General features: G+C 38.7%; 2 non-coding genes across 2 annotated transcripts; both read left to right on the forward strand.

Moving 5' to 3' along the window:
* The first annotated feature begins 596 nt into the window (after positions 1 to 596).
* On the forward strand, positions 597 to 703 carry LOC121212864 (small nucleolar RNA R71). The gene has a single exon (XR_005908236.1). It is a non-coding gene; the product is annotated as a small nucleolar RNA R71 (small nucleolar RNA).
* A 10,657-nt stretch (positions 704 to 11,360) lies between these two features.
* On the forward strand, positions 11,361 to 11,467 carry LOC121213388 (small nucleolar RNA R71). Its single transcript, XR_005908769.1, has one exon. It is a non-coding gene; the product is annotated as a small nucleolar RNA R71 (small nucleolar RNA).
* Positions 11,468 to 22,903: the final 11,436 nt, after the last annotated feature.

A 22,903-nucleotide genomic window follows, 5' to 3' on the forward strand; every position in this document is an offset into this window, starting at 1 on the left:
GTTTCTGACATTGATATGAATTTTGAGAGCATCTCCTCAAGGTTCAGTTTCTTCTCTTGTTGATAAGGTGGCTGTTGAAAATCCTAAGGATTTTGTGTCTTTTGATTCCCTTGGCCACCCCAGGAGGAATTTGGGTGGTTCCTCCAACCTGCATTATAAGTATTACCTGTATTATAAGTATTATTGTATGGGTTATTTTGAGATCTAAAGTTATTGTTACCCATATAGTTGACTTATTCCTCTTCAGTTGTGGGATTCAAGGATTGATATTCTGTATGCACACCTCCTCCGCTTGAGTCACACCTCATTACTAGATGTACCTGCATAGAACTAAGAAAACCATCAATCTTTTTATTGAGAAATTCTACCTGATTTGACCGTATAGTAATTGAGTCAACGTTATAAACGTCGGCTATTTTTGTTGGCTTAGTCCTCATGACTTGCCACTGATAATTATTCAGTGACATTTCTTCAATGAATTCATAAGCCTCTTCAGGTGTTTTGTTGTTGATGGTTCCGCCAGTAGCTGGTCAACCATTTGCCGAGTCGAGGGATTCAGACCATTGTGGAATGTTTGTACTTGAAGCCAAAACGGTAACCTATAGTGAGGGCACCTTCTCAGTAATTCCTTGTGTCTCTCCCATGCATCGTACAGTTTTTCTAAATCCATCTGCACAAAAAAAGAGATATCATTACGTAATTTAGCCGTTTTAGCTGGTGAAAAGTATTTTAGTAAAAAGGAAATAATCAAAGACGAATGGCATCACCAGAAATGCCATTGATTTTAAATGTATCGCAAAATTCTAGGAAGTTTGCTAAGTGAGCGTTGGGATCTTCATCCTGCAAACCATCAAACTGAACAAACTATTGTATCATTTGAATTGTGTTAGGTTTCAGTTCAAAAGTAATTGCAGCTACAGCCAGTCTAACTATGCTAGATTCAGTTCCTGTTAGAGAAGGTTTAGCATAATCATACATAGTACGTGGAGCAGAATTTTGATTAACCGCAATTGCATGAGGTAGCTGATCGCCTTGGTTTTCAGCCATCTCTTTGCTTGGGGGTTACGTATCGTCTTCTTGCTCGTTCTCCATGTATTTTAAGTTGCGCCTTATTTCTCTTTGATTTCTGTGAACTGTATGATCGATTTCTTCGTCAAAAAGTAATGGTCTCGATGGGTTTCTTCTAATCATAAACTATAAAAACCTTCCAAGAGAAAGAAAAAATTAATTAATAAATAATAATAATAAAATTAAATTGCAAGAAAAATAAATGGCTAAAGTAATAAAAATTTAGCGTTCCTAATATTTTAGTTCCCCGGCAACGGTGCCAAAAACTTGATCGCGTGATTCGTAACAAGTAATAAATAGTTATAATGAAGATCAAACCTAGACTAACTATTATCACGACGAAAAGGTAAGCGCACCTATCGAACAATAGTATAGTAATGGAAAGACCGGGATATCGTATCCAAGGGAACAAAAAGTACTAGTAATAACTATCTTTTTATTATTTAACCTAGAAATAAAGAGGGGTTGTTTATTAAACTAATTAACGAAACTAATTAACTAACTAAACTAAAGCAAAGGGAAAATTTGGAAAAAGACTTGAAGAACAGTAATTGATAAAGACGATATCCAAGGAGGAATCCACCTAGATTTCACTTGTTATCTGACTTTGAACCAGACGATTTATTCACTTGACTTGATCCGTAAGACTCCCTAACCTATATTATTATCTCTTTCGAGACTAATAACATCTAACCCTCAGTTCAATTAATCAAAATTTCTTTCTTAATTAAAACCCCTAGAGAAGCAGTGACTCGATCTATGGACTCCCATATTAGGTTTCACCCTAATTCAGTAAAATCTCGTAACCCTATTTCTAGGTGTTCGATCAACTCCGCTTAATTATGCCAAATCTACTCTTAGATAGGGACTTTTGCTCCTCTGCATAAGCACATCAAATCATGAATTAATACCCGGAATATTAACTCAAGCATTAAAAACATATAATTAAGAACAAATCAAGTATTTATCATACAGTTCAGATAATAATAAGATCCATCATAGGTTTGAACCCCCTTAGGTATCCAAGGGGTTTAGTTCATAATAAAATAAGAGTACATCTCAAAAGTATGAAAATAACAAAACATAAAGAAAACTCGAAAACCCCTGTAGGAATTCTGAGAGAGATCTTCAGTCTTGAAGTAGCTCCGGCTTTTGGGATGGATCGTCTGGCTTTCTTCAAGTAATTCCCGACGTGTGGTTCTGTACTCCAGAAAAGATTTGGAGAGAGCGGCCCCTTTCTAAGTCATACTTAGGGTGTTTATATAGGCTTTGGATTGGCTTTCTTCCTCCCTAAGTATCCATTTCCGTGTAAAATACAACTCTTTAAAAAAGGGACACGCCCGTGTGCCACGGCCGTGTGACGTGATTGCCAGGCCGTGTTCGATCCGTTAAATTGCACACGGCCGTGAGGGTCAATGACTGGGCCATGTGGATCGTGAAAGCATTGGTCGACACCCTCGAAAGACACGGGCGTGTGAGCTGCCCGTGTGGCAAGGCTTAGGCCGTGTCATCTTCTCGATTTGGTCCATTTTGTCCCTTTTTGGCTCTTTTTTGGATCCTTTTGACTCTTGGTGCTCTCCTGAGTACAAAACATGAAATAACTGGATTAAGAGCACCAAAATCCATAAATCTAGTAATAAACATCCATAAATATGCTAGGTATTTGGGGTAAAAATATGTATAATTTGGCGTTTATCAGCAATCAACCTAATCTTTGTAAGACATTGTGCCTGCAGACTTAAGGGCTAGATCCACGAAAGCTTCCTGAAGTTCTTCCTTTATTTTCTTAAATTGCTTCTTTGCAAAATTAATTGTTGAAGATGTTGAATGATATTTTGAATATTGATTTGACTAACCAACCCATGAGTTAAATCTCATTGGTTTGGGATTACTGGATGATACTTTAATTTTCCATTAATGTTGAAACTTGGATCTGATCTATTTTAATGTTTCATTCAATTTGTTCTTTCGAATTGCAGGCATGTAGTATGTAGACATAGATGAATGCACAGTATGCTTACAAACATAATCTAATTCTGAAAAGGTTAAGTTAGTTGGACCACAATTGATTGATATGAGTGGGTGTTCGACAGAATGCCCATAGAAATCTCTAGGCATAGAGCAGCGTTCATACAGAGTGAAGAGTAATCAGTACTGGGAATCATATCTAAGGCCTATAGTTGTATGTTTCCTTAGGTGAGGTATCCTCAAGTCTTGCTCTCACAAAAAGTAGACAAATTTAAATCCCTTTTGAGCAGTAAGTTGATCAAGAATTTTTCAAAGGATTAATGGTTTATAAGGGTAGATTCCTAGTAATCCTAGCCTTTTCATTCAACAGCATTGCCCTCTCACTTTTGTCTTGGTATTTTTGCCATAGCATATTTTTAAATATTTTTATGTTTACATATTTCACACATCATCATTGTTTTGATTACCATTGCATTTCTATAATTGCTTTGCCTTAGCATAATTCACCTACTTCATAATAGCAACTTAACCAAGTTAATCCTATTTGATCCCTGTTGAGACGATCTTACTTATCATTATATTACTTGATTCGATGTGTATACTTTCACACTCGTAGATTATATTTACATGTGATAAAAACCTTTAATCAGCATCTTCTCTGCCTTAAGCACCGAAACCACTTTGGACATACACTGAGCTCGCTCACCAACCACCACCACTTCTTGGTCTTCACTATTTCACAAAGTAGCTCTCTTTAACTCAAACTCAACTTTGGCTTTGTGCTTAGTCAGCCAGTTGATCGCATGATTCGTAACAAGTAATAAATATTTATAATGAAGATCAAACCTAGACTAACTATTATCACGACAAAAAGGAAAGCGCACCTATCGAACAATAGTATTGTAATGGTAAGACCGGGAAATTGTACCCAAGGGAACCAAAAGTACTAGTAATAACTATCTTTTTTATTATTTAACCTAGAAATAAAGAGGGGTTGTTTATTAACTAATTAACTAAACTAATTAACTAACTAAACTAAAGCAAATAGAAAGATTAGAAAAAGAGTTGGAGAAAAGTAATTGATAAAGACTACACCCAAGGAGGAATCTACCTAGATTTCTCTTGTTATCTGACTCTGAACCAGACGATTTATTCACTTGACTTGATCCGTGAGACTCCCTAACCTATATTATTATCTCCTTCGAGACTAATAACACCTAACCCTTAGTTGAATTAATCAAAATTTCTTTCTTAATTAAAACCCCTATGGAAGCAGTAAATCGATCTATGGACTCCCATATTAGGTTTCACCCTAATTCAAAAAAATCTCGTAACCTTATTTCTAGGTGTTCGATCAACTCCGCTTAATTATGCCAAATCTACTCTTAGACAGGGACTTTTGCTCCTCTGCATAAGCACATCAAATCATGAATTAATACCCAGAATATTAACTCAAGCATTAAGACACATAATTAAGAGCAAATCAAGTATTTATCATACGGTTTAGATAATAATAACAAGATCAATCATAGGTTTCAACTCCCTTAGGTATCTAAGGGATTTAGTTCATAATAAAATAAGAGTACATCTCAAAAGTATGAAAATAACAAAACATAAAGAAAACTCTAAAACCCCTAAAGGAATTCTGAGAGAGATCTTTAGTCTCGGAGTAGCCCCGGCTTTTGGGATGGATCGTCTGGCTTCCTTCAAGTAATTCCTGACGTGTAGTTTTGTTCTCTAGAAAAGTTCTGGAGGGGAGCCGCCCCTTTCTAAGTGATACTTAGGGTGTTTATATAGGCTTTGGATTGGCTTTCTTCCTCCCTAAGTATCCTTTTCTGTGTAAAATACAACTCTTTGAAAAAGGGACATGCCCGTGTGCCACGGCCGTGTGACGTGATTGCCAGGCCGTGTTTCGATCCGATAAATTGCACACGGCCATATGGGTCAATGGCCAGGCCGTGTGAATCGTGAAAGCCTTGGTCAACACCCTCGGAAGACACGGGCGTGTGAACAGCCCGTGTGGCAAGGCTTAGGCCGTGTCATCTTCTCGATTTTGGTCTGTGTTGTGCCTTTTTGGCTCGTTTTTGGCTCATTTTGACTCTTGGTGCTCTCCTAAGTACAAAACATGAAATAACCAGATTAAGAGCACCAAAATCCACAAATCTAGTGATAAACATCCATAAATGTGCTAAGTATTTAGGGTAAAAATATGTATAATTTGGCGTTTATCAAATACCTCCACAGTTAAGCATTTTCTTGTCCTCAAGCAAAACTCTCATTTACTGCTAGAATTCATTCCTCTCAATCACATAATCATTAATGATAATGTTACAAGTTATTCCACAGAAAATCATACAGTGAGAATTTAACTATAGGGCCATTAAAAGCCTTAAACAATCTAAATCAAATATTTTGATAATAAAATCATAGGTAATCTCCTTCCTCTAAGTAATTAACTTTAGTCCTAAATATACAAGAGATGACATCCTCACTAAAGATTCACTCAAATCACTCAAAGTGTTTAAGGTTCAAGATTAAGTACTCGATTGTCTAACAGGAGAAGTTATTACCATAGGCTTGCATGAAAATCAAATCTCCACCACTTGTAAATGATATGATACACAAATCAAAATGTCTTTGCATGGTTGTAACGGGGTTTAGGTTACGGGTATGGATACAAGCTGAAGAGACAAAGGTTGGAATCGAGATAATTTCAATATAATTTCAATATGTTACCCCACTATCAAAAACTTAATTACTAAATCACAAACAAATATCTAGAACTATATTACATGAGCTCATGACAACTTTAGCTTGCTGAGAATTACAATAATAATACCGAGTTTTGTTTTTAAGACAAATCAAGCCAATACAATATAGAAATCATACTTCCTGATTCAGTAACAAAAAATGGTGAACATAGTGAGGTAACAATATTAAAAATAATCCCGATAAAAAAAATGTAAATTAAGTATGAGGATTTCAACAATCATGGGTTAATGATGAGGGTTAATTAATAAAAAGGGTTAGTAGGCTCAAGGGGGTTTACTAAGGGTTTAATTTTGTGGAAAGGCTTTTTATGGAGTAAGTGGGTTAAATCCTAAGTGCCTTTATCATCTCAGTATATCAAATCATACGTGTGATCTCGACATGTATAATCGAAGCAAGTTTTAAAATAATAGTTCAATGTTGGCACACTCAAACCACAAAAGAAGTGAGCAAGAAAGAAAGCTATATGCTCAAAAGGCTCAAAAATCTCACCAAAAAATTTGGGTCTTTGATGTCAATCCTGTATACTTAAGATTTCAAGATAATACCTAAATTTAGGAAAATAATCTAAAAATTTTAGTTATCAAAATATCAATTTATCATGTTCGATTCTCTAATGTCCTATAATCAAATAATCATGCATAATTCTCATGGTCTAATTCATGACGTATCAACAATAATTATAGATCAATCAGAATTCATTCGATCAATATTATGCGAAAATCAGTTAAGCACAAGATCAAATTCAGGGATTTAAGAATAATGCAAAAAGTTAGGCATCATGTTCATGTTCACCCAACACTTAAGATGTACATTGCTCTCAATGTACAAAGATAAATTATTCAAAATAAAGAAAATTATAAGAGGGAAGGAGGTGAAACTCCCTGTTATATGGATATGGAGCTTGATTCTGAGGCTGGAGTGTTTTGGGAAAGTGGTAGTTGCCACTGTTCTTAACGTGAGGTATTGTTTCCCATTTGTTTCCTCATTTCGTAAAATATTCCTAGCAGCTTAGTTTGGAAGTCTGTAGAATCATGAAGAGCTTACTAAAAGTTGGTGTGGAAGAGAGTGTAGTGGGATGACTTGTTAGAGATACCAAAAAAATGAAGAAAGTAAAATTTACTAATATAGATATGTCTTTCAAAGGAAAATAATAAAATTGAAATAAAAATAGAAATAAAAATAAAAATAAAAATAAAAAGATAAGAGGATTCAATGATCCTCGTCAGTGGGGCCCTCAGGTGGTGGCACTAGAGTGGCGATATGGAAGTGCTGGCACATCTGCTGTATCATGGCCTGCATGTCATCCATCTATCTGTCACATCACCGAAGTGAGCGAGTAAGTCGGAAAGGTGTGCCAACGAAGCAGCCGCATGAACTGGTCGCTCCCTAGGTGGCGTGGTAGAAGGCTCCTTGTCAGGAATGCCCTCTAAATCTTCCTCGTCAATGGCATGAGTGAGACGGTACTGAGGAGGATCGGTCCTACGGCAGCGCTCAATCATCCTCATGTGTAACATAGTTGTGATGCCCTATGGGGACATCTGACCTATCAGTGTAAGCGCTGATGACTGGGCCATGGTGTTGAGGAGGTTGAAGTGTCTGGTGCGTCACGTAGGGGCCGATAGAGATTACTCCCTTTCGATGCCGCTCGATCTGATGGCAAATGGTGAAAGCGATGAAGTATGCTAAGTCAGTCACATGTGCATTCTCCATGCACCATAAATAGTAGGCATCGCGGGTGTTGACAACGCAGTGCTCTCTCTCCTTCCGGTCACGTTGTGTGCTAATATGGCATAGAGATATCGTAAGGAAGGGGCGATAGCTGAGGCCTTCGAGCGGCTGGGGTCGTAGGTGGAAGAGAGTGGTGCCAAAGCTTTCCAGCACGAGGAGGGCGAAATGTGGATATTGCGTGGTAGTGTACTCATGTCCTCATCCTCCATAAACTCATCAGTGTAAATTCCCAGAGCGACTCCAAACTCTAGGACACTCATCGCTTGAACTAGACTGCCTAATCGGAAGTGAATGGTGCCTGGGTCGTCATTGTTCGTCATCACCACCTATAAATGAAATGTAGAGCATGATTCCAAAGTTAGCTCTAAATAAGTGAGCTCGATAATAGCGAAGAACCGTTCCCATGGGTCTGTGGACAGGAGGGCGCGGATGGCATCAGCTACCTGGACTTGCTCTACGGCCGCCCAATCGATGCAGCGACCTGTAGTGAGGAGTCGTGCGCGTAGTATCTGAAATAGCTCCTCCTGCGAAGCTTGCGGAAACTCAAGGAACGGGTGCCAAACTTCGGCTGTCGTACATACCAAGGAAGAACCTGGTCCCCTACGTCTCTTTAAGGATGGGACCGCTGCCTTCTTGCCTCTCGATGATGACATACTGTACCTGAAAGTGTATGAGCATTGATATAGTAGTTCCAAGATGTTTTAACATTTACCGATATCAAGCGAGAGGTGAAAATTTTATATGATTATTCAAAAACATGTACCGAAATAAAAAATGAATCATCGGTTACGCAAGAATCCAGAACTAGTATATGCTATTTAGTAGTTTAAACAATTCAAATATAGAAAATACTAAAGAAAATTCCTAACTTGATTAGAAAAAATTGGTAATATTAACAATATCTTTGTAAGGTATATAGAATACTAATGTAGCAACACAAATTGGAAAAAAAACAAGGTTGAGAAAGTGAACCAAAACTGATGTAGGGCGGCGCACAGGCGTGTTGGTGGTGAGCACGGGCGTGTGGCATGGGTGTACAGTCGTGTGGCAAAAAATAGAGGGAAAAGAGAGGGGAAAGTGAGGATTGATGCAGGGAGAGTGGATTTGATTGTGGTTTGGGGGTTGGGGAAGTGAGAATCTGGGGAATGGTGGCCGAAAAAGGATTAGGGAGTGGGGAAGAGGAGATTTCAGCTAGGGTTTTAAAAGGAAGAAGAAAATGAATAGTGATTTGCATATATAGGGGAGGTGCACACGGCCTAGGGACATGCATGTGTACTCTGAAAGTGAGCCCACGTTTTTCAAATTTTGTAATTTAGGTCGTGCCGGGTTACTATCCCACGCCCGTGTGTCTGGGGCGTGTGTGGCACACGACCATATCACACGGTCGTTCCTAGCCTTGTTCGCTTCTCTTAGTCCCATGTGTCAGGGTACCATGCCTGTGTATTGTTGTCCATGGCTTATCGGCACGAGCCTGAGACACGTCCGTGCCGAAGAAACAGAATCGAGCCTTACCCCTGGCACGCCTGTGATTTTCTATTCCCACGCCCGTGTTCACCTATCAAGTTCAACCACGGCCATGTCGCACGGCCGTAGGGATTTATCACATCCCGTGTTTTGGGGAAATCATGTCCTACTTTCACACTGTCGTGTCTCTTCCCCTGTTTAGGCACGGCTTTAGGCACGCCTGTGTGTCTGGCCGTGTGTGCTGAAAAACTTTGTAATTCAAAGATAAATCTAATTATTTATAGTGTTCGAAGTAAAAAAAATAAAGAAATCAAAATATGTTAGTGCTCGGGTTGCCTCCCGAGAAGCGCTTATTTATAGTCTAAGCTCGACTTACCTCTCTAGTGAATGGTCAGGGTGGTTCGAGCAGTTTATACTCCTCATTCCTACTATCAATCTCATCAAAATAGGGTTTTAATCGGGTGTTGTTTACCTTAAAAGTGCCGAACTTGGGGTCACTCACCTCCACCGTACCAAATGGAAAACTACTGAGTACCGTTAGAGGGATTTCCTCATTCGGTATGGTAGTGACAATGTGAGGATCTGCAGCATCTAGTAAGACTTTCTCGCCAACCTTAAGTTGATTAAGAGAGGTATTGGGCTTGTTTAGGCGTAGTTTCGGTTTATCATATGTTCTCGGTTTGTGTTCTCGCCATTCGTCGAGCTCCTCTATCCGTAGCCTTCGTTCTTCATGAATGTGTCCTCTATCATCCTTGGAACATGGCTCGTGAACTTCTTTGAAGCTTAACTTCTACAAAGTCATATTGTTAGTTTTAGTAGATTGGTGTGGACTATTACCTTTAGTGTTCGATGTGATGCCAGAATTACGAGCTTGAAGGGTGATCGTTTCGTTTCCCACACAAAATGTAAGCTCACCTGTGCCAACATCAATAATTGTTTTAGCAGTTGCTAAAAAAGGCCTCCCTAAAATCAAAAGGGTGTTGTTATCCTCTTCTATGTCTAGAACAACGAAATCAACGGGAAATATGAACTTATATACTTTCACGAGTACATCTTCAATAATACCCCTAGGGAATCTTATAGTTTTATCTATCAATTGAATGCTCATCCTAGTTTGTTTATGTTTCCCAAGACCTAGTTGCTTAAGCATTTTGTAAGGCATGATATTAATACTAGCCCCTAAATCAGCTAAAGCATGACATATATCTAAACTACCAATTAAGCAAGGAATTGTAAAACTCACTGGATCTTTCAAATTGTGGGGTAACTTATTCTGTAGGATAGCTGAGTAGACTGTATTTAGCTCCACATGCGACGCTTCGTCCAACTTCTGCTTATTTACTAAAAGCTCTTTTAAAAATTTCATTGCATTTGGCATTTGCGACAAAGCTTTAATAAACAGTAAGTTAATAAGTAATTTTTTCAAAAGTCTGAGGAATTTACCGAATTGTTCGTTTGAGCAATCTTTCCTTGCCGCGTTAGGGTATGGCACACGAGGTTTATATTCGACAGTCACCAGTTTGTTTGTACTTTAACCTACCTCATCTCTCCCTTTGCTTACCACTGTTTCTTGCCTCAGTTCTGGTTCAGGCTCAACGACTCCTTCATCATCTTGAGTATTAATTGCATTCAGTTGTTCCCTTGGGTTAGGTTCGGTATTATTTGGCAAACTACCTTGTGGTCATTCAGAGATCAGTTTGGAAAGCTGGCCTATCTGAGTTTCGAGTCCTTGGATCGATGCTTGTTGATTTTTAAGTGCTATCTCGGTATTTTGGAAATGGGTTTCAAACATTGATATGAATTCTGAGAGCATCTCCTCAAGGTTCGGTTTCTTCTCTTGTTGATAAGGTGTCTGTTGAAAACCCTGAGGATTTTGTGGGTTTTGATTTTCTTGACCACCCCAGGAGAAATTTGGGTGGTTCCTCCAACCTGCATTATAAGTATTACTATTTGGGTTAGTTTGAGATCTAAAGTTATTATTACCCATATAGTTAACTTGTTCCTCTTCGGTTGTGGGACTGAAGGATTGATAATCTGTATGCACACCTCCTCCGCTTAAGTGACACCTCCTTACTGGATGTACCTGTGTAGAACCAAGAAAACTATCAATCTTTTTATTGAGAAGTTTTACCTGATTTGACAGCATAGTAACTGAGTCGACGTTATAAACACCGGCTATTTTTGTTGGCTTAGTCCTCATGACTTGCCACTGATAGTTATTCATTGACATTTCTTCAATGAATTCATAAGCCTCTTCCGGTGTTTTGTTGTTGATGGTTTTGCTAGTAGCTGCGTCAACCATTTGCCAAGTCGAGGGATTCAGACCATTGTGGAATGTTTGTACTTGAAGCCAAAGCGGTAACCCATGGTGAGGGCACCTTCTCAGTAAGTCCTTGTATATCTCCCATGCATCGTAAAGTGTTTCTAAATCCATCTGCACAAAAGAAGAGATATCATTACGTAATTTAGCCGTTTTAGCCGGCAGAAAATATTTTAGTAAAAATTTCTCGGTCATTTGTTCCCAAGTAGTGATAGACCCTCGTGGTAACGAGTTCAACCACTGTTTAGCTTTGTTTCTTAGTGAAAAGTGAAATAACCGAAGACGAATGGCATCATCAGAAACGCCATTGATTTTCAATGTATCGCAAAATTCCAGGAAATTTGCTAAGTGAGCGTTGGGATCTTCATCTTGTAAACCATCAAACTGAACAAATTGATGTATCATCTGAATAGTGTTAGGTTTTAATTCAAAAGTATTTGTAGCTATAGCAGGTCTAACTATACTAGATTCAGTTTCTGTAAAAGAAGGTTTAGCATAATCATACATAGTGCGTGGAGTAGGATTTTGATTAGCTGCAATTGCAGGAGGTAGCTAATTGCCTTGGTTTTCAGCCATCTCTTCGGTTGGGGGTTGAGTATCATCTTCTTACTCGTTCTCCGTGTATCGTAAGCTGCGCCTTATCTATCTTTGATTTCTACGAACTGTACGATCGATTTCTTTGTCAAAAAGTACTGGTCCCAACAGGTTTCTTCTAGTCATACTATAAAAACCTGCCAAGAGAAAGAATAAGTAAATTAATAGATAATAATAAGAATAATTAAATTAAATTGCAAGAAAATAAAATGGCTAAAGTAATAAAAATTTAGCGTTCCTAATATTTTAGTTCCCTGAAAATGGTGCCAAAAACTTGATTGCGTGATTCGTAACAAGTAATAAATATTTATAATGAAGATCAAACCTAGACTAACTATTGTCACGATGAAAAGGAAAGTGCACCTATCGAACAATAGTATAGTACTGGCAAGACCGGGATATCGTACCCAAGGGAACCAAACATACTAGTAATAACTATCTTTTTATTATATAACCTAGAAATAAGGAGGGGTTGTTTATTAACTAATTAACTAACTAAACTAAAGCAAAGAGAAAGTTTGGAAAAAGACTTGGAGAAAAGTAATTGATAAAGGCTACACCCAATAAGGAATCCACCTAGATTTCTCTTGTTATCTGACTCTGAACTAGACGATTTATTCACTTGACTTGAGCCATGAGACTCCCTAACCTATATTATTATCTCTTTTGAGACTAATAACACCTAACCCTCAGTTGAATTAATCAAAATTTCTTTCTTAATTAAAACCCCTAGGGAAGAAGTAAATCGATCTATGGACTCCCATATTAGGTTTCACCCTAATCCGGCAAAATCTCGTAACCCTATTTCTAAACGCTCGATCAACTCCGCTTAATTATGCCAAATCTACTCATAGACAGGGACTTTTGCTCCTCTGCATAAGCATATTAAATCATGAATTAATACCCGGAATATTAACTCAAGCATTAAGACACATAATTAAGAACAAATCAAGTATTTATCATACAGTTCAGATAATAATAACAAGATCCATCAAAGGTTTCAACCCCCTTACGTATCTAAGGGATTTAGTTCATAATAAAATAAGAGTACATCTCAAAAGTATGAAAATAACAAAACATAAAGAAAACTCTAAAACCCCTGAAGGAATTCTGAGAGAGATCTTCAGTCTTGGAGTAGCCCCGGCTTTTGGGATGGATCGACAGGCTTTCTTCAAGTAAGTCTCGACCTGTGGTTTTATTCTCCAGAAAAGTTCTGGAGGGGATCCGTCCCTTTCTAAGTGATACTTAGGGTGTTTATATAGGCTTTGGATTGGCTTTCTTCCTCCCTAAGTATCCTTTTCTGTGTAAAATAAAACTCTTTGAAAATGGGACACGCCCATGTGCCACGACCGTGTGACGTGATTGCCACCCCATGTTCGATCCATTAAATTGCACACGATTGTGTGGGTCAATGGCCAGGCCGTGTGAATCGTGAAAGCCTTGGTCGACACCCTCGAAAGACACTGGGGTGTGAACAGCCCGTGTGGAAAGGCTTAAGCCGTGTCATCTTCTCGATTTTGGTCTGTTTTGTCCCTTTTTGGCTCGTTTTTGGCTCCTTTTGACTCTTAGTGCTCTCCTGAGTACAAAACATGAAATAACCAGATTAAGAGCACCAAAATCCACAAATCTAGCGATAAACATCCATAAATATGCTAAGTATTTAGGGTAAAAATATGTATAATTTGGCGTTTATCATCAGTCCATTCCTAAAATTACATTGAACACATAAAATGGAAATTCCATTTTGTTCGTATAGAAAACTTGACCTTTAGTCATTAGTGGACACCGATAGTACACTATATTGACCAACACACTATCCCTAAACAAACTTGTGACAATCACACATTTTTCTATGGTCTCTGCTGGAATTCCCAGTTCATTAGCTAGTTCACTCAAAACATACGACTGTGTAGAACCCGAACCAATTAAGGAAAATGAAGGAATAGTTTGCAGAGTAAAGGTACCTATAATTACATTTGTGGCACCTTTCTCATTATGTTCCCTTACAGCATAGACTAGTGCGAGGCCTCTTGATTCTTCTTCTTGGGTCACGATAGTCTGAGCTAAAGTCTGTTGCCCAACTAGCCTTGTTTTACCACCTCTACCTCTACCTCGACCAAAAGTACCAACTCACACTTGAGTAGGGGTCATAGGTTGAACTTACCAACCCTCCTAACGTTCTAAACAGTCTTTAATCAAGTGAACCTTAGAACCACACTTGAAACAACCTCTAGTCATCATTCGACACTCTCCGAGATGCTTCCTCTCTTAATACTCACAGAATCGCTAGCTTGCAAACTTGTGTGAACCCTCCTTTTCATCTTAATATTATTCTTCTTGGTGAATTTGACCTTATCTTAGGGATGGATTGGTTGGTTAAATACCATACAAGTTTTGATTGTGCTACTAAGCGTATGGTGTTGAATACTACTAAGGATGAGGAGGTGGTTGTGATTGGGGAGCGAAGGGACTATCTATCAAATGTAATCTCTACACTAAGGGCCGAGAAATATGTCCGCAAGGGTTGTGAGGTGTTTCTCGCCTACATTGGTGTATCTTATTTTGAGGGTTCTTCGGTCGAAGGTATTAAAACTGTTAAGGATTTTTCTGATGTATTTCCTGATGAACTCCTTGGGTTGCCTCCGTGTCGTGAGGTCGAGTTTAGTATTAAACTCCTACTGGGAACAGCTCCAGTGTCCATCACCCCTTATAGGATGGCACCGAAGGAGCTAGTGGACTTAAAAGCTCAAATTCAAGAACTGTTAGACCTAGGGTTCATTCGACTTAGTGTGTCTCCATGGGGAGCACTGGTGTTGATCGTGAAGAAGAAGGATGGGTCTATGCATATGTGCATCGACTATCACTAGTTGAACAAACTGAATGTCAGGAAAAAGTACCCTTTGCCAAGGATAGATGATTTATTTGATCAGATGTGAGGAGCTTCAATTTTCTCCAAAATAGATCTTCGTTTTAGGTATCATCAGCTAAGATTTAGAGAGACTGATGTGCACAAGATAGCATTTAAGACTTGTTATGGTCATTACGAGTTTTTAGTATTGTCATTTGGGCTGACGAATGCACCAGCTGCCTTTATGGATCTGATGAACTGAGTGTTCCAGCCCTATCTAGATCGCTTCGTGATAGTATTTATAGATGATATCCTGGTGTATTCGAGAACTGAGGAAGAACATGATGCGCATCTTCGTCTTATTCTATAGGTTTTGAGGGAGAAGTAGTTATACACTAAGTTTAGCAAATGTGAGTTCTGGCTGCAGAAGGTGACATTTCTGGGTCACGTGGTTTCTATCGAGGGGGTTAGGGTTGATCCTCAAAAAATCGAAGCTATTTTGGATTGGAAATCACCTAAGACCCTACCTGAGATATAAAGTTTTTTGGGTCTAGCTAAATATCACAGACACTTTTTGGAGGGGTTTTCATTGATTACTGCACCTCTGACTAAGTTATTGCAGAAAGGAATACCATTTGATTGGACGGATAGGTAGCAAGAAACTTTTGAGAAACTGAAGAAGGTTCTGATTGAGGCCCTTGTTTTGATACATCCGAAATCTGGGAAGGAATTCAGTGTTTTTAGCAATGCATCACACATTGGTTTGGGCTGTGTGTTGATGCAAGAGGGTAAGGTGGTTGTTTACTCGTCTCGTCAGCTTAAAACCCATGAAGAGAATTACCTTATGCATGACTTGGAATTAGCCACGGTGGTTTTTGCTCTAAAAATCTTGAGACATTGCTTGTATGGTGAGAAGTGTATCATTTACACTGATTATAAAAGCCTTAGGTACCTCCTCATTCAGAAAGAGCTGAATCTTAGGCAGCGAAGGTGGATAGAGCTACTCAAGGATTATGACTGCTCAATTGAATACCATCCTGGTAAGGCTAATGTGGTAGCGGATGCACTGAGCCGTAGGGCTGTAGCTGATTTAAGAGCAATGTTTGCTCGTCTCAGCTTGCTTGATGATGGTAGCTTGTTGGCTGAGCTACAAGTTAAACTGACGTGGACTGAGCAGATTAGGAGTAAGTAGTTACTGGATGGGTCATTGGTTCCTCGTTTTTGACAAGTTGAGAATGGAGAGATTTCACATTTTGGATTGAATAGTGATGGGGTACTATATACCGAGGGATTTAGATCTAAGGTAGTCTATACTGCAAGAGTCATATAGTAGTCCATATGCTATGTATCCTGGTGGATACAAGTTATATCGAGATCTTCCTGAGCTGTACTGGTGGCCAGGACTTAAGCGCGAAGTTATTGATTTTGTAAGTAAGTGTCTGACATGCCAGCAAGTTAAGGTTGAGCATCAAGTGGGAGAGGGTAACCATGGATTTTGTGAGTGGGCTGCCTTTAATGCCTACAAAGAAGGATTCAGAATGGGTTATCATAGACCAATTGACTAAATCTGCCTATTTTATACTGGTCCATTCTGATTATTCACTACAGAAGTTGGCTAAGTTATATGTGGCTGAGATTGTGAGACTGCATGGGATACCGGTTTCCATTATATCTGACAGGGATTCTCGATTCACATATCGGTTTTGGAAAAAGTTACATGAGGCACTAGATACAAGGTTTGACTTTAGTACTACATTTCATCCTCAAACAGACGGTCAGTTAGAGAGGGTGATTCAAATACTGGAGGACATGATAAGAAGACGTGTGATTGATTTTCGAGGTAGTTGGGAAGACTACTTGCCTTTAGCAAAGTTCTCCTATAACAATAGTTACCAGTCTAGCATTCAGATGGCACTGTACGAAGCATTATATGGTCATAGGTGTCGTACTCCTACGTGTTGGACTGAGTTAGGCGAGCGACGATCTCTGGGGCGTGAAATAGTTTCTGATACTGAAGATAGGGTGAGACTAATTCGAGACCGTTTAAAGACAGCGTCAGATAGACAAAAATTGTATGCAGACTTGAAACGTAAAGAGATTGAGTACTCTGTGGGGGATTATGTCTTTCTTAAAGTCTCACCATGGAAGAAGATTCTGAGGTTTGGATGAAAGGGCAAGCTAAGCCCTAGGTTCATTGGGCCATATCGTATACTGAAGCATGTAGGATCGGTCGCCTATCAACTTGAGTTGCCTCCAGAGTTGGATCAGATTCATGATGTTTTCCACGTCTCTATGCTAAGGCGTTATCCCTCTGATCCCTCACATATTGTTCCAGACAAGGAAATAGAGGTTAGGCCAAATCTGACGTTCGAGGAGGAGCTAGTGCAGATTTTGGATCACGAGGTTAAGGTACTAAAGAGGAAATCTATTCCACTGGTTAAGGTGCTTTGGCGTAATCACAGCTCCACCGAAGCCACGTGGGAACCAGAGGAGGCTATGCGACAACAATACCCTCATCTATTCTAATCAGGTAAATTTCGAGGTCGAAATTTCTTTAAGGGGGTAGAGTTGTAACGCCCCAAAAATTTAGACTTTTACTTTTGTAATATTTGGCACAAATGACATGTTTGCTTTACTGGCTTGATGATTTGAGTGGGTTTAGGAGTGTTTGAGAAGCCTAGGTTCAAGTTTTGGCCTTAACAAAATTTTTAGTATTGCTCTTAAATGAATTTGGGCACTGTCATATAGATCTTACTGATAGTAGTGCTTGTTTTATGACACAAAAGAGCGTGTGGTCTAGTCGCATGGTGGCGTGTTGCTTCTACTGAGGGACTTGAGTTCGAGTTCAGGGTTGCGCAATGGAGTAATTATTTTAATGATGAGCTGGGTAGGTAGTGGAGTTGGACTGAGACTCTAGGGTTGAATTGTTCATGGGAGTTTGGTTAGATTTTGAATAAGTGTTTGAGGGATTTGGGGAGAGATAAGGGGAGAGATTTTAGCAGAAGAATATGGGAGTTGAGGTGTGAGGTGGTTTTTGCTGAAAGAGGGACTCTTCTAATGCCAAATTCGGTCATAGGGAAGTAAGTGCCGAATTTGGGGTAATGGCTAAGTTTCTTTTTAGTTTTTGCCAAGGGGTTTCTTTTTGTTTCTTGGGTTTTCGGGAAGAGGCCGAATACTGCTTGTCTTTCGGGTATCTTTGTTTTGTATTACAATTGTTGGTGCTTTCCTTAACCCTTTGATTCATCTTGCAACCGGCAGTTTTTTTGTTTTCTTTGGGGTTCTCCTTCTTGACCGATTTCTCCTATCATCACTTTCTCTCTCAACCTTTTTCTTCAGTAGCCGAATATCTTGTCTCTTCTTCCCCTCTATTTCTTTTCTCTCTTCACCCTTCTCTTGCATTTGGTGCATTGGCTGCTGGTAAGTTCGGTTGTGTTCCTTCATCCTCGGTTTCTTCCTGGTTGCCCTCGTTCATAGTATTCCTGCGTTTCAGTGCTCCTAGAGGAGTGAAGGGATTCTCAAGGAATTGTCGTAGCGTTCAAAATATTGTGTTTATCATTCGACTATTGGTAACTTAATCTTTGAATAACGTGGTGCACTTCATGTATGTTTGGTAGTAGAAGGGTTGGCCGAATGTCTTATTTTCCTGTATATGATTTAGTATTCCCTATAAGGCTATTTTTTATTCAAATCATGTATGCATACGAAACCTTCATTGATGGACGGGCTTTGGTAGTGCAGGTCCTTGACAAGGAGTGTTGATCGCTAACTTAAGGAATGAGTGAACCCTGCTTGTTTAATCAAGGAAAGTGAATGGTGCGATTGAGGTTTTGTGTGTTCATAAAAGGGTGTTAATCCTATTGATTTAAGGACTAACAAAGATCATATTTGGATCTAGGTTGAGACGCGTGGAGATTGCCGTTCTTCTCCCAAAAATGTGTGTAATCATACCCACTTTCAACTGTAAACCGAAAAAAGCTGAAAAGTCAAAGGAACGATGTTTGAGGCCACACGAGCTTGCGAACGCTTGTGTGGTAAACCAAGCCCACAAATCATAGGCGTAAGACTGTAGTGGCCACCATGGGTATTCTCATGGGTTTAGGCTATTTTGGGCCATATTGGACCAAAATGGGTCATGTAGGCCCGAAGGGCTCGTGGGCCCCACAGGATGAAATCCATGAGACTTGTCGAATACTAGGCTGTGCTGTGTGGTTTGCATAGCCATGGTTGAATCTGGGCTGAATAGACCACACGAGCGTGTGGGCCCACTTGGGCCACATAATGGGCCTTGGGCCCATTTACACTGTTAGGATTGTTAAGGCTATACGAGTCGCTCGAGGTGACAGTAGACCTTCTGATGGGTCGAGAAGAGTACTTAGACCTCGAGGTAGGTAAAATGACCAAAATACCCCTATAGGGTAAAATGACTATTTTACCCCTCGAGGATAAATAACTAATTTGTGCTATGATTTGATTATACTAAGCATGACATTCTGTATACACGTATGATTTATAACATGACATTCTGCATGGGGTTGGATTCTGTTAAGGAGGAAAGTGTATTGTTACTGGTGGCTTTGCCATATATACTGTTACTAGCAGCTTTGCTGCGTTACTATTGCTGGTAGCTTTGCTGCGATATTATTACTAGCAGCTTTGTTGTGATATTAGTGTGCTGGCTGGGTGGGTCGACTTTGTCCTCGCGTGGTGTGTTGGTGGTACAGAGTGGTGTGTTGGCTGGATTGGGAAGGGTTGCATTACTGTACTATTTTGTTACTGTTTTGGGCTATGGCCCTCTCTGAACTATTTCTGTAAAAGGCTCAGGCCCAGGCTATTACTGTATGCTGTATATTGGTCGACCGATAGGAGATTACACACTGAGTTTTCATAAACTCACTCTTTCTGTTCGACTGTGCAGGTAATCCCTAGCTATAGGCAGTTTGGAACTACGAAGGACTCGGAGGTGGCCACACAATTGCAATTAATATACATTTGGTTTTATTCCTACTTAAAGTTTCGTTTTGGGTTTATGCTTTTGTAATAAGGCCATTTATGGGTTATAATTTTTAATTGGGCTTTTATACATATTCACTTAAAACTTCTAGTTTTGAGAAGTCGTGTTTCCAAAATAATAAATGTTTTTCGAAAACATGTGTTTCAACTTCAAGGTTTAAAAGCTTCCGCAAATCTTAAAACAATTTAACATATTGAAGGTAATTAAACTGGTAAAACATTTTGGAGATGATTTGGTAAAAGCAAAGAACTTAACTCACTAAAGTTTCCGTAGTAACACTTCGATGTGACACGCCAGATTTGGCCACAACATCTGGGCCGGGTTCGGGGTGTTACAGTATTAGTCATAAAAGTGACATTTCGTTAACTCCCAACCTTTCCTCCAACATAAAATATGCTAAGTTATCTCACAGTAGTGGAATTAACTTAATCTTTTCATATAAATCATTCGAGCTTGCAAAAGAACAAGGAAAAAGGTTCACATGTCAAATAATAGAAAGACTTAAGAGTTCACATACATCAAATAACGTAAGTTCACTTAGCAGCATTCAACATGAATTCGCAACGCGCTTAGTATGAGCTCGTACAGCAGCATGAGTTCGCATAAGTAGTATAGGTTCACTCATTACAAATAGTTTGCATAGTAACTAAATTCGTAATGTGCAATATAGTTTTGCAAACAAATAGATTTTGCAACAAGAGGTATCATACATGCATGGATTTTCATATTTTAATAGGGTTTCCATAAGTACGTATATGGGTTCACACAATTCACCTAGGTTCGTTAAGTAATATGACTATTGCCTACAGGGGTGCACATGAAATTTTTGATGCCACAATTATACAGGGGTCATAGAAAATTGAGACTTGGAAAATAATCTAACTCGCATACTCAGACAAAACACAATGTAACAAACATGCATGAAGAAACATCAACTTTATTCACAATATAAGATAATAAGGTACTTTAAGGCATAGTTCGTTGTAAATAAACTTAAACTTAAAAGTAAAAATTTTAAGCAGAGTCATCTTATGGTAAATCTAAATCCACATAAGTAGTAAAAAACCCCCATCGTCTATTTTCCCAGGTTCACTAATATCTAGTCAGGTGCAAGCCTCACCAAGTCATCTACCTCACTACTGCCTCCACTACCTACTTACCTGCAGAGTAAAAGAAAAGTAGGTGAGTTCATTGCGAACTCATTCAATAATCAAGAATCAACAACGTATGCTTTAAAACTGAGTTTTTAAAACTAAAAGAAAACTTAGTCTTAAAATTATTTCGCGTGCTGGGTTCGGGGGTTAGGTTGTGAGACCCAGTTCGTATGTTTTACTGAAATTCATACTTAAAAACTTAGTTTGTACTTTTTGGAAATCATAAATTATACAACATGAAATCATGCTCACATACTTTTCTTATTAGAATGGTTGAGAAACAAAAAATATGTTCTCAGACTTAACACACTTATTAGAATGGCTGAGGAACATAGGATACATCCAAGCCCACACTTATCTTAGTCTCATTGGATATACAGGTATCCTTACAACGCCTTGGAATGACTCAAAGAGTCATTATAAAATGTCCCATAAGTGCAGTGTGAGGCAATACACTCTCCTGTACACACCATGGCCCAGTGGATAGAGAATAGCTCGACATTCCCTTATCACTCCACATGTCTTAAGGCATCAACTCCCAAAATCACAAAAACAGAGAGGTTAGTAATCATAATCCTTTGCTATACCAATATATCCAACATGGCTTGCAAAGGAGCACACATAGAGACTTATCATAGAGAGCTCGCATAGGGAGCTAATAACTCTTGAAAGGAGTTATATTTCTTGCCTTTGGACCTAGTTAATTGCATGTACTAAAGCACATCTAGTTGCATTTTAGGACATTTCTTTATTATTTTTAGCATTGCATTAGAACTTGGGTTGTGTTTAAATATTAGGTACTTTTAATTGCTTATGGAAAGGTTTTGCTTTATGGTATTGGTAGGTGTAGCGTAAGGAACAAGAAATACAAGAGTAAAGTTTTTTTCGAGGCAAAAGGGTGTTTAGATTTCCAAATCATATGCAATGGCAATGCTAGGAAGGTGTCCAGTCAGCATTAAGCACGTATCAGTTTCAGCTCAACTTTACTTGTTCCAAATAAATATTCCTAGAAAAGAGGAAAAGATAAATCTTGGGATATTGGAATTATCCCAAAAAAAGAAAAAAACACAATTTAAATATAAGAAATGGAGGAAACCCTAAGGAGGAAATGGAGAGTGAGATCCTTAGGAGATATAGAAGGTAACGGTTGAATAAAGACATGAAAAGGAAAAATGAAGGCAATCCCTCTCAGCCACCTCAGGATACTGCGCAGTTGGAGTGTAGATTGGGCAAGTGAACGTTGTCTTCCCGACATTCTTTAATTATTTCTAATTTGTTCCTTTGTGAATTACAATGATGAAAATGATGTTTGAGTTGAACTTTATTTGCCAACCTATGTCATAGGGTTCGGATTACTTTGATGAAACTTTAACTATCTTTAATAGTTGCAGTATAAATTTGAACTATTTTACAATTTCATTCAAGTATTTTATTCTTTAAAATGCATGTGAGCAATCCCTAGACATATTTGACTATACATCATACCCTTAATATAATCTAAATTCTGAAAAGGCTAGTTTAGTTAGATCATGGTTGAATGATATAAGCAAGTACTCGACAGATACTTATAGTAGACTCTAGACATAGAGCAGCGTTCATATAAAAGGAAACAGTGCAGGGTACCATATTAAAGGCCTATAGGCATAAGCAAGGTCACTTGAGGTTTCTACTTTCGAAAGAAGTAGGACACTTTTGAACTCTTCTGAGTAGTAGGTTAAGTATGATTTTGCTGAGGCATTGCTGATAGGAAAAGTAGATCTTAGTAATCCCGACCTTCCCACTCAACATTGTATAACCCTTACCTTTTGTCGTAGTATCTTTTTCATTGCATCCTTAGTTGTTAATTTTTTAGTTACATATTAGTCTTATAATCCTTTTTACCATTTTCATTACATTCCTACTCTCGTTTTGCCATAGAATTTCCAAGTATTCATAAACTCCACATATTGTATACATTATTATTCATTTTAATAGCC

Source organism: Gossypium hirsutum, chromosome A13 (assembly GCF_007990345.1).
Source record: "Gossypium hirsutum isolate 1008001.06 chromosome A13, Gossypium_hirsutum_v2.1, whole genome shotgun sequence".
Lineage (NCBI taxonomy): Eukaryota > Viridiplantae > Streptophyta > Magnoliopsida > Malvales > Malvaceae > Gossypium > Gossypium hirsutum.